This window comes from Acanthaster planci, linkage group LG02, assembly GCF_054643075.1.
Source record: "Acanthaster planci isolate LZ-2023a linkage group LG02, COTS_SCS, whole genome shotgun sequence".
NCBI classification, from domain to species: Eukaryota; Metazoa; Echinodermata; class Asteroidea; order Valvatida; family Acanthasteridae; genus Acanthaster; species Acanthaster planci.
In genome coordinates this window covers 22,647,192-22,660,488 of record NC_141778.1, presented here as the reverse complement: position 1 = coordinate 22,660,488, position 13,297 = coordinate 22,647,192, and the positions used below count along the sequence as shown (strand labels likewise).

The 13,297-nt window shown below is 42.5% G+C and overlaps 1 protein-coding gene across 1 annotated transcript in view; it reads right to left on the bottom strand.

Moving 5' to 3' along the window:
• Positions 1–12,633, bottom strand: part of LOC110976225 (cGMP-dependent 3',5'-cyclic phosphodiesterase-like) — a 131,456-nt gene extending 118,823 nt beyond the window's left edge. Inside the window, exon 1 of the mRNA XM_087133854.1 lies at positions 12,546–12,633. The gene's annotated coding sequence lies outside the window, so the exon portion shown is untranslated. The remainder of the gene's footprint in view (positions 1–12,545) is intronic.
• Between the last annotated feature and the right edge of the window lie 664 nt (positions 12,634–13,297).

Here is a 13,297-nt window from a genome sequence, read left to right as displayed (position 1 = left end):
GTCAGCCATTTGCAATGTGTTTACGGGAATTTGTCAGCTATTTTCGGAAAACAAACAAAATACCCCACTCTCTCAGATATAGGCCTAGTAACAGATATCTCAACTCGAGGAAAAGATTGGTTGAAATGAAACCACCATATATAAAGCATCCCCCACGCATACACACAGTGTGAAGTTACTAGCGTGGCTCAAGACTTTCTGCATTATTTCTGAATTCTGTATAATAATATACATTTCAATGTGTAATAACCTCGTTTAATGGAAACATGACTCGCTCCCATTTCCGCATTTTGTCTCCCTGTGGTATATTTCTACAATGATTTCCATTCGCGCGCGTACATTTCGATGATGTGTCCTCGTAAGGTACTGTAATATAACTCCGTGAACGTGTGCTCTTACAACTTCCCCCGGCCGGAAAAATCATGAATTATATCTATCGCCGCAAATTGCTGATGTAATTGATGGGTGATTGGTTGACTTCCAGAGCTTGGCCATCAGCCTCTCTGTAAGACGCTGAAGCCCTAGGATAAATTCGTCGGGAGAGAAACCACTCGAAAAGAATACGAGGGGACAAGTGGAAATAGCTTTTAAATGATAAATGTACATTATGAAATAATATTATATCTTACATATTTTGAGGTTCTTTCAATGGTATCTCTCAGGTCCTTTGTGGTAAGAACCGAGCAGAGAAAGGTAATGTCTGGAAGAAATCGAGGCTTTTTACGAATTCCTCTAGAGAGATTTAAACTACGGCTATTATCGAACTGCTTTTTACGAAATTGCTTGCGTTGGAAGAAAGCCAAATTGTATTCACTTTGGGCGACCGCTGCCTCGACTTATAAATTAATTTCGATCAAAGGCGGGGGGTCGGATTATGATGCGCATCTTATCCTTGACCTGAAAGGGAGTATGCACAATTGCACATGGCGAATATATACGTGCCCGGAGAAAAAAAGGTTCACTCCGGTTACCGCGGCAACCGCCGCAGTTGACAATGACAGAAAAGATGAGGGACTGGATGGAGGCAGATCCTGGCGTGCTTTTGACACTGAATGGCACGATGACATTGATTGAAGCTTTCGTGGCCGCCAGAAATATACGCGTGCAAGCTCCTGCGACGGATGATATCACGAGGGAGAAGCAATGAATGTTAAAGGCGTACCGTGAGGGAGGTGAGATTGACGGGGGAAAGAACCGAATGAGCGATTGTGTAGGCCTTCATATACCCTCATTTTATTTTCCTCTTCATGAGAATTAATCACCGCGCGAAGGGGGCAGGCGCCGAGGAGGAGACAAGACGGCTAAGAGAATGAGAGGGGTGGGTGGACGCAGGTTGTTGAGAAGCACGCGGACATGGACGACAGATTACAAGGTTGTCAATAGTGCGACATTCGTTAACAATCTTCATTTGAACAAGAACATGTCATGGTAATGGTAACGTTACATGCACAGTTTGGTTCAGAATTTTTTATACACGTACCGTTTACAATGCCAAAGTTGCAAGCAGTGATGGAGACAGGAATGACAAGGAAGCAGGTTAGGGTGGCAGAAACAGGCAATAGAGACATTAAGACAAAGAATGTGATATTTTTGAGCTGTGTTATATTTATTTAAGTTAAAGAGGTCCCTTTTTGATTTAAAGATATTTCTAATTATTTCAAAATATCTTGAAAAACTCTCGACACTTAAAGCCTTCGATTGAGGCTTTTGAGACGTCTTTTCATTGATTCCAAGATATCTTAAAATTAACTTGAAGATATCCTGAACTCATTTTCAAGATATCTCCAAATGATTTTAAGACATCTCTAAATTTATTTAAAGATATCTTTAATGCATTTTAAGATTCAAATCGTTTTCAAGATATCTTTAAATCGATTCGAGATATCTCCAAATTATAAACCGATAGCGCATGACTTAAACGATTGTGCTTCAGATCTCATTATGCGAATAACAAATGCGAGTGCCCAACGAGAGCTGTCATGCTCCGCAGCCAATCCTGCTTCGTTCCCGAATGACCCGGCATAGCATTCAACTGACTTATTTCCAGATATCTTGAAAGCGATTTAAGGATATCTCGAAATTGATTTAAAGATATCTCGAAATGGATTTCCAGATAGCTGTAATTCGATCTCAAGATATCTTGAAATCCTTTTGTCAGATATCTTAAAAACAGTTTTCAGATATCTCTATATCTTTTTCAGGATATCTCGAAATAAATTTGAGATATTTTCGAATGGATTTCAAGATATCTGCAGATGAGTTTGAGATATCTTTTATAATGGGTTTCAACATATCTCCAAATGAATTTCGATATCTTAAAATGGATTTCAAGATTTCTCAAAAACAATTAACTGATATCTTAATATCCATTTCGAGATATCTTGAAATAATCAAAAGGTACCCACTTTAAATTGATTAACGTCACTAATGCGCGCCATACAACAGCACACGGTGAAGGTGATGGTTATTATTTTGTGGATGATGAGTGACAATCGAGGTGAATCTCTGTGCAAACCGAATTTAAGTATTAAAGATTCACATGGCTGCCATCTTGCAAGCCAGTGCTTTTTCCGCCAGGTATATGCACAAAGGAAGTTGCCCTGTGGAATAAGAGAACTGCCCTGCAAGATGGCCACCGCGCAAAGCCTTTATATGGGCTTAAATTTCAAGTAATGGATACGCAGACAGTTACGTGCCTGAGTCGAAGCAAAGGGTTGAGGGAGGGGTTCTCACAGGTTGTGGATGTATCATATTCCTTCATTGGAGTGACTTGTGCTACAGGCAGGGTGAATGATGAAGAGCTATGCGTATAGGGAACTACACGCGGGAAAGCAAGAGTGGGTGAGAAGGAATCCACAAGGAAATTAAACAGTGGAGACGAGGAACCCCTGATTCGCTTAATGATGTAATACACAAAGCGAACCGACGGAATGAAGACGAATTCAATTCAAGCCGATTCCCAACTCCCGGAAACGAGAGAAGGAAGAGAACACGTACATTGATTAGAGAGGTACTGCAAGATATACAGCGGGGAGGCGGCACGAGCTGTGTACGGGATCGGCATCTGCTCGGTGAGGAGCGAGCGGCCCGTGGTCATTGCGGCGGAAGACTCGTGAGTCGTAGTCAGTAGAAGGACAAGGCAGACGAACCGGCCGGTTCTCGGCGCTCTTCAAAAGAACCGGCAGACTCCACCCCCCCTAAAAATGATCGTGCAGCGTGCAACGTGCGTTGTGCAAAGGTGACGCCGCATTCGCATGCGGCTGAAGTTAACGAAAATCAGAACTTACAGTGAGGCCAAAAAATCCATAACGGCTTCCCCTCCTGTCAAACAGCCGTCGTGTGGTTACCGTAGCGTGATTTTTCCCCAAGGGACTCGAAATTAAAGCCAACGACGCCACAAATTCCGAGTGAGGAGCGCGCGCCTTTTCCCCAGGTAATCAAAAGAGGCTGGTCTTCGCGTGGAATCGCACGTCAGGTTTAAAATTTGCAGGTCGCTGTTTCCACAACGGTCGCCCCGACAACGTGACTGAGACCTCTTGCGTGAGATAAGTGACTAGTGTGATATTGGGTTTAGGATGTCATCGGTAGTGCAACTGCTCAGTCTGACGGTGGCAACTCCTGACTGCCGGGCATGGGCCTGAAAAACACAACAGTCTAATCAAATAGAATCCTAAACCGACCAAAGTTTAATTTGTTCTACAGATAGCCCCGAGTGATGCCGAACTTGAACAGACACGACGCGTATCACGCGACTCCCAGCCAACCTTTCCTCGTGCACACAAGTTTGGCATAAAAAGCGGACGTGAAGAAGATCCATCTTCGGACCGTGACGATTTGGCGGAATGGTTGAGTTTTGAGAGGATTCAACGAGAGTGCTTGATTTCATCGTGCCCAGTCGGCCGGACGCCAGGTGAAAATTTGCCCCCGCCCCGCGGACTTGCACGGTAGCGCCGAACCGGGGTTCTTCACTCATCAAAGACAACTGATCCTGCCAAGTCTGATATTATGTTTCTTTTCGCTTGCAGGGAGCTGGTAATTTGATTTTGTCTGTTCTGGGTGGAAGCGAACAACCACAGATGGAAATTTTGAAGTGAAATCGGTAGATTTGACCGCTGCGATCGCAGATTACCACAGCTGCAGAAACTCTTGAACTTGAAAAAAAAAGTAAATAAATCAGATTAATAAGAATTACAACAATGACAACACTTCGACGACTTTACATGCAAGCGAGGTGGGTATCGATCTTGCGTGAAAGGGACTCGGCATGACATTGGCGAGCAGGATGGTCAGACAAAAGAGATCGACCGAAACTAATGCCATAGAGTTGCTTGCTATACAAGGTTCGATCTCAAATCGAAACAGGACATGTATTCATCCTGAAATAAAACTGACGGGGAACACAATACGTCTGGACTGTTAGCCTCCTGTATTTCCTAACGCCTGATTCGCTAACGTCACACACGAATAAAATCGCTTCTCGGCCCCTTTCATGTCAATTTTTCAAATCATTTTAGAGCCATATCCCCGTCGATTTCCATACACCAAGGCCAAAATGGCATTTGTCGTAAAACACTTCGAGAACCGGACCACGGACTTTGTTAAGAAATCACTACAATGTTGGGCAGACGCGTGTTACACAAACCACAGTCGAAGCACGCTTTCTCGACCTCTTTTTACCACAAATTAATCAGATACATTGACAGTTTACACGTTTTGTACTCTTCGTTTCAATATCTAAGTGAGCTCGGTTATATGTACACAAATTGATATCCCCAACTCTATAAGCTTAAATATAATCCAAATAACCTTTTGGAAATTGTTTAGAGAAGACAGGTACCCCAATTTATTGTGACGGTACCATACTGAAAGCCACAACAAATATTAACTTTCTACATTGGTAAAAACGAGAATAACAAAAAGAGAGAGAGAAACTGAGAGAATTTGTCGTAAAGCACTTTGAGAACACTATCTCAGATTAGAAAGGAGATAGCCGAATGCACGCATCACAGGCAAATTCTCAAATTCAATCTATCTTTGATTTTTCCTATCCCAACTTTACCTGTAATTTTTTGGGCTCCAGATGTGTGGTCAAATATAATTATATTGACAGTTTGTCAGGAGTGTTTACATTGTTGTTTGATGAGTACGGTTACATACAGTCGGGCAGTTATGACTTCTTTCGAACGTGATCAACCATAGTAATGCGTTTTGCTTTTCGTTTCTTTGATAGCTAATGCGGTGGACAAGTGAAGGCAAAACCGAAACTTGTGGAATTTTTTTCACCGATTCTCAGCGCAAAAGAATTCAAAGTAACTACTGCACTATGACGTACGTATCATGGCGTAATTTCATATTTGGCAATATCTTTATAATATGCCAATCGTGGTTCAGTTGACAGTTCTAAAAATAGCTTAAATTATGAAATATGAAACATTAGGGATGAAAATTAGCCCAAACCATGACGATTCGTGCATCGTGTACACGCGTCGTGTGCTTGGAAAAAAGACCTATTAAACGCTTACGCCCTTTTGCCGGGAAGCATGGTCACTGAAGAAAAAAATCCCGGCAAAGGGACGTATGTAGGCCTATATGCAATTGTTTCATTTCAATGAAGTATAAAGATTTCTTTACAAAAAGAAAAAGAATTCCCAAGTCGTTTGATAAGTTGTTCAAAGGTTGCTTTTTGGACAGCCTGTGTGGAATTTGTAGTAAATTTTATCCAATTTTACGAAATAAAGATAGTGTGTTTCTTACGCCCTTTTGCCGGGAACAGTTTTTGTGCTGTAATCATGCTTTCCCGGCAAAATCCTTTTACCGGCCAGGCACACGAAAACAAAAGGTGCTATCAGCACCTTTCTACGGGTTGCAGCCTGCAGTAAATGGATTATAATGTGATCAACCCTCGCTTTCAAACGTCACAAAATGTTCACATTTCCCCAGGATCTTTGACACACATAAACACATCGAATTATTCAACAATCTTTCCTTCCTAAATTTTTGGTAAGTAATTTGAAGATTTGGGGAAAACATTCATCAAAAGAGGATCACCTTAGAAGCAGTGAATACGTGACCGCCGCTTGTTATTATGTCGAATATATGTACGTGTACACCTACTCAGAAAAGAACCTACAGGAGTCCAAATTGATCGGTACCCCACGGCAATAGCCCTACAATATTTTAGTCGCGCAGCTTTCAACCGTCGCTTTCATTACCGCACTGGAGTTTACAGAGCCCCCCTACCAACAACTCTTTAAGTTTGTTAAACGGGAGTCCCATTTCAATGACGTTGGCACAGAAACGAAATTCCCCATAAACATCCACGCCCAAACCAAATAAATCGGGGATTTGGCTTGTTAGTCTGAGGTTTTTATTTGTTTGTTTGCTAGAGTGTTTGTTGGTTCTTTTTTTAAATTTCTGTCAGCATATAATTTTCCATACTTTCATTTTTCTCCGCCACATATTACAGCGTTTACACGACAAAAAGCTCGGGTTTTGCATTTTCTGTGTTTAGAGTTGCTTTTTCTCTCCTCTCTCTTCTTGTTTTTCTTTTGAAAAAAAAAAGAGAGTTTGTCTCCAAAACGATTTTGCTCGTCACGACGATGCATGTCGTCTTTCTCTCAACAGAGAGTCAATTCCTCATTCTTTATTCGCGTGTACGCAGTCACAGCAGTGATATCGTTGTCACAGAGCGCGCCATGCAGATGCTTCCTGAGGACCGTGAAGTACGCTTGAGGGCGTCATCACAGATGAATGCGTGCAGATTTGTTTGCGATCAAGGCCCTTTTCCAATACTCAACTTCGGCTCCGTCTGAGGCTTCAACTGTTTTTTTTTTTTACTACCTGACTTTGAAGCTGTACTAATTAGTCTAATGGTGCCACAAAATATCAAATAAGATGCAAGAGAGCATAAACTTATAGTAATCCAATTTGATTTAAACGCTTCAGGCCCACAATCGGGGATTGGTTTCGGGGACGAACCTGAGACCGGAGACGAAGTTAAGAATTGGAAAACGGCCCAAATGTCGTTTAATTATCCACGCAAAACGCATGTGCACGAAGATCGCTTAATAAGGCTCTTAGTCACCCGTGATAATTCGACTACTTTTCAGTGGCCAAGGTGTAATTGGGCAAAAGGAGGAGCTGCATTCACGACGGGACAGCGGATTGCTGACTAGTGCCTTCCCCTGTGCTGTTTGCAAGGAACAAAGTACTTGTCACTGTCACGCCATGTTTTCATGCAGATCAACTATAACTTTTTGTAACATAATACATGTAACAAGTTTCATGACTTTTCTGTCTGCTACATTTAATGTTCACAGCTAAGATGTCGTAATATTTTTTGTCGAATTTCAAAAATCGAGGCCCAGATAACAATTTCTTTTTTTGGGGGGGGTCGTAATTTTAGCTTTTTCTCTTTATTTGTTTCGTTATTTTTTTGGGGGGGGGGTTATTGCTTGTTTGTTTACTTATTTGTTGTTGTTGTTGTTTCTTGGTGTTGTTTCTTTTCATGGGCCACGACTTCGGAACGGTATCAGAACGACCTTGAAAACACAATTGGCTGTAGGCCATTTCAACATGTCATACAAAAATGATCTTCTCTCTAATTATTTAGCATAGTTTCCCTCTCAATTCCATAACTCGTATATACTTTTTTTGTTCTACTGTTCACATTATAGCCTTGTACAAATTACTTTCGTCTTTTTCCGTCTGTCATCTTTTCCTCTCTCGTCCGTTTGTTAATCCTGTGATCTGTTGTCTGTCTGTTTTCAAGGCATTTCAGTGCAAGCCCTTGGCTTTTGATTATGCCTGGGTAGTGCAAATGGTGTCATCTTAGTTACTACTGTTTGTATTATTTTCTTTATCCTTCATTAATTGTCAACATGCATACAACTTGAATGCCGTAAACGCACTATCGGAATAAATGTCAACTGAATTGAGTTGAATTGGTGGTGTTGGTATGTTTGTTTGGGTTTTGTTTGGGTTAAAATGTTAGTCACAGAGCCATACAAGTAGCGTCCTTATGCCTTAGATCGGCGCGGCCACTTCAACTGTTAAAACTATTAAAAAGGGAAAATATTTCGAATAAATAAAAAAATACAACTCGCAGTTTACAAAACTATCGCACTAAAAGGCTCTATTCCTTCAATTGAAAAATCCATGTTTTCCACCTAAAGTCAAGCAGCCCTAACTGTCCTGAATCCTCCAATTTCAATATGGTTTTACGCACACGAACCTAGGGGTAGGGTTATTAAAGAAATTTCATGAAAACAATAGATGTAAGAGGGCGCCATATAAGACTAGAAAAGGGTTTCGCTTTACTTTTTTTATTTAACTGAGGGCTAATGCAACCACTTTCGAACTGCAGAGGGCGCGCCTCGCCGTTACCACACAAGATCGAAACTGCCGCTGCATCCGAATCTGTTGTGTACACCTAGGTCTAGTCTCCGTTCCTTTGGAAATACGTGCAGACGCCCAGACAATACACCTAGCCCAGCTCTGGAAGCCCGTTTCGGTCTGGAAGCCCGTTTCGGATACGACCTATTCCCCATCTATCATCACTGTTCTGACATACCGGTATTCCTCCTTTTATCATTACAAGAGCATCTGCGTTGTGGGATAAGCTTTATATTTAAAACGGAAGAAACGATTATTCCGATCATTAACATTGGATAATATGGCCATTTCACAAAAGTGCGCCACCAAGAGTTTGCAACACGTTGGCAAATCACAGTGCGCGAAATTTGTCGACCCAATGCGTGTTTGGAAAGGGTCGACAAATTTCGCGAGTTATGATTGGCTAACGTGTTGCAAACTCTTGGTGGCGCACTTTTGTGCTACTGTGAATCGCCCGTATTGTCGCATATAAAAGTACTGCACACAGGAATGTCAATATCACAATATCATAGCTATTTCTCCCGGTTTACCAGGCGTAACATGCCCTTAAGGATAATCATGATATGCTCCAGAAAACAGAGATATTATCTCGATCTTTCACTTTGGGTCTCAGCGACGGTCGGGGAGAAACCAATTTAAGAGAAACCCTATCTTTCCCCCACCTGGCCCTCCGGAGATGAAACCACTTCGTTTAGTGTCATCCGTCTATACCCTTTCCATCTAGCTTCATGAACATTTCTTCCTCGAATCGACCAAGGATGTTTGGCCATGCACGCGCGTGCATCGCAGATGCCGTTAACAGACGCTGACGTTTAACCATTGCTTTGCTATACAAACACTAAGTAGGTGGGATCAGCCGACCAAAGGTCCTTTTTTTCTCTCTCTCTGCAGGAGGAGAGTAAGTAAATTCTACAAAGCTCCGTGCGACAGTTTCTGTGTACGTGTGCGTGTATATGATCTTGGATGGATCGGCTGGGATATTATTACCAGGCGACATCCGCCAATGCTGAGTGCGACGCAAAGACGTTAAGCTTCATGTGATGACCAAGTCAGAATAAACATAAATATGCACTATAAATAATTACAAAATTCAAATTCATAAAACAAAAACGTGCACGGTAAATGGGCAAGCCCCAGTCGCGATACCATCACACTGGAACGTAACCGTGAAATGGGTTCCTTTAGCTTCGGGATATGTTGGCATGGCAACGTCTGGCGTCACAATACAGGGGTTTTTATTGATTTTGTTTGTTGCGTTCCCCTGTCGATATATATCATTTCCAAGGTGGCCGGGTTTGTGGCGTGTTTCAGGGCTCAGGGCCCGAGGGCGCTGGGGACGATGATCCGGCTATGTGATCGATCGGTATACAGGACGCTGTCGGGATATGAACGTACAGCAACGACTTAGCATGGGTCGACCTAATTCGTTTCATCATCGTCTTTGAGCAAACCAACTTCACAACCAGAGGTTTTTCTCCTTCACGACATACTTCTCGACAACTACACCCTAAACCACCGTTGTGAATAAAATGCAAATGCTTGCCACTGATGCCGATTTGAAGAAACAAAACATACTTGGGCTAATTTTTCTTTTCATAACTTATTCCAAACACTTAATGTGGCACAAATAATCAGATATTCCAAGCAAGTGCGTCACCATTGACTTGGTAATTTTAGCTTAGTAATTTTAGGCTGACGAAATACCTATTTCTCATATGTTTTCGAAGTGCTGAATTACAAATCCCCCGATATCTGAATGTCTTCCTTGAAAGCATCGTCCGGAGACTGTTGGCGAGTGACGTTATTGTAGTCGATCATTTCATTTTTTCCTCCTCTATTCTCCCGCTGAAACGGTCAATATCCCCCATTGCTGCGACCTACTTAAATAATGTTGGATTCCAACAATCTTCCTCGCGTTTCTCCCAAACTACATGTACAGTACATGTACACCCCCGACATAAATGCACGACCGTTTCGCACGTGACTCTTCAGCGGGGGCCGACGGATCGCTGCCCCCCCTCCTAATCGGCTCGGGTGGAAATCCCGCAGGAACCCGCACCTGCTTCGGCTATACACTAAAATATTCTCGTCGACAACAACGAAAATTTCTGCCCACAGGAGCGATTCCTCGACGGAAGACCAAAAACGCTGCGTATTATTACCAGGGGTTGATCTCCTGCAATACCTGTGCGGTTGATGCTTTCAGTGCTTCGCATTAAATTGACCGCCGAGACGTGTTTGCGGTGATCATGCAACGTGCGTGGGCACTTTGCGCCTCTTGTTCGAGTGGTTTGCTCACAGAACACCAATTTGCACGGCGTCTTTTTCTGCGCAGGCATACGAGTGTTTGCCCACGACGCATATAAAACATACAGTCACTGTTGTTAACTTCGAGCTAACAGCAAATCATGTTTGAAAGACTACACGCAACACACTGAAAATATTGATCAAAATATCTCTACCCAATCTGGATCCGCTTATTTTACGAAACAGTATTCAACTCTTCATGTTGTCAGTAAATGAACTTCAAAGCTCTTTCCACAACCAACAAAGCCGCTCTATGTCTGAATTTACAATCTCGTTGGTAGTTTTACCCCAATAAAATTAAGTTAAGCACGAGTAAGAATTACATCAAAAAATACAGTCCTTCGTAGTCTGAGACCCTTTCCTGAACACAAAGCTTCCCATCAAATATCATTGGGAATTGAACCAATGCAATGAACTGTGATTATTATTACCCAATGGACGGGGTGTCATCAGACCATGATCTGACATTTCGGGACAGTAACAGACAAATGCAAAGATGCAAGAAGACATAAGCGGATTGAAATGAGTCTAAATATGACTCCCACCCTCCGTTGGCGATACGGTACCCTACCTCCTTAGGGAACCAAAGAAAGTCCAGCCTGGTGCCCACATTATCATTAACACGAGTGACTGTACAAAGATGATACGACTGCATTTGTCACGAATTCACCATCATGCATTATAGTTATCAGATAGATGGATTTGCTGATGATCCATTATTGTTGCCCATGCAGGCAAAGTCATCTGTTACAATAATGCAGGGATGAATAAGGAGAATAATGGATCGGCCTATTTGCCTAATTACCCAGATATCAATACCACAACCATAACCACGATATGGCTTCAATTTCGTCCTGCGACATCTGTTCATTGCAAACACAGGTACAAATGTGCAGATGAACGCAACAGACCTTTTCTTAAGATGCCGCTGGAGACAATTACGTGCAATTTAATTAAAGGACCGTGACCATGGAAACGCGTACGCCGCCATTACACCTTGATTTGCACAGTGTTTACATTGACAGGTGAAAATTTCTTAACACAAAATGAAACGCGTTAGCCTTAATGCTGTATTCATGTAATGACAATATCAGTTAGTTCCACATTTCCTGACAGATTAGAGCACTCGTCCAACACACTTGTACGTGGTTTCGATGCAATCTTCAGCAGATGGTGGAAATTGTGGACTCACCTGTGGCTGAAACGCGGCGACAGCAACGAGTCCCCCCCCCTGTGTGCACCCTAAGTGATGGCGAGCGACTGTCGTCTGCTTCGCTCGCGTATTATGTCCCTAGTGCTGCGTTCAAATCAAAATATGCCCTCGTGTAACTCACACATTTCGCCTCCCACAGCCTGACAAATTGATCATCAAATCAAGGAGTTCTTTCTTGACAGCGTGGCGTGGTGATGCCTGCATTTATTGGGTTTTTGTTTGACGAATATTGTGGGCAAAGCAGGAATGTGGTTCTGCCGCGCCGTGATGTCGGCGGTCGGCGGATCGTTCCATCTCCAGGCATCAGTCGCCTCGCGGCCAAATGAGTTTCAACATTTATCTGTTTACTTCACCTTCCTTTACCATCACGAGTGTACATAGATGTTATGTGCCCTATATGGCACAGTAGGGCCTACATATATAGCAATTGTAAACTTGCACATCAAACTTTTTCGTACAGAAATAATGGGTGATGAACATAATTACAAGTTTGGCCTCAGTCATTTTGATCGGTACTGTAAGAAAGACGCGAAATATTTAACTAATACAGTCGCAAAAATAACCGCAATACTAATGACTCTGGCTGTCATGCATGCCAGTACACACAGTGTGAACAAAGTGAAAGACTAACCTGGTTTGGGAATGGCACTGCGAGGCTTGTTGAAAGAAGAAAACAAATGCGTTTGGCGGTGAAGTCGAGAATGCTCGTAAGTCCAATGATGGATAGCGACCTCAACGGTCAATCGCAGCCAAGGAAGTCACGTTTTCACGACAGCTTTTACCAAACCAATGATAGTCTCCCCATATGATCCACAAGACGCCAATACGTGATCCCGGATTCAGCGATATTAATTCCGAGAAATTCTGGAAACGATACACGCTGGTTTCCCACGCAGACTAATCTGTGTTTCCTCTCTGGAAAGTCCGACGCAGAAAGTCACGAGTAGTTTCATTAATGCACTGGGAGCAAGGTCAGTACATCTGAACAACCTGTAAGAAATGCACACGTTGCCTCACACACACTCAACAGTCCTGTGCGATTTCCACCGCTCACGAGGGACAGGCAAATTAATGGCAGCAAGTCTTGCTTGAATTAACATTTCGATCTAAGTCAACGCCATCTGTGATTAGTCTCTGCTCGTGGTTACTGTCATTTCAACTGACGTAACTAGCAACACCTGTATACCTATTCAGAACAGGACCTGTTCGCAAACTTACTGCAAATGATACAAAATAACGACGGAAACGTCCACAGGAAATGTGGATACTAGAAGTATGTATTCTACTTCCACAAATACCTTTTCGGAACTTGATATTTCATGAAAATCTGAAATCACGAAAGTGACTTCAGACACTACTTCTATTCATGTTTAAAGTGAGAGT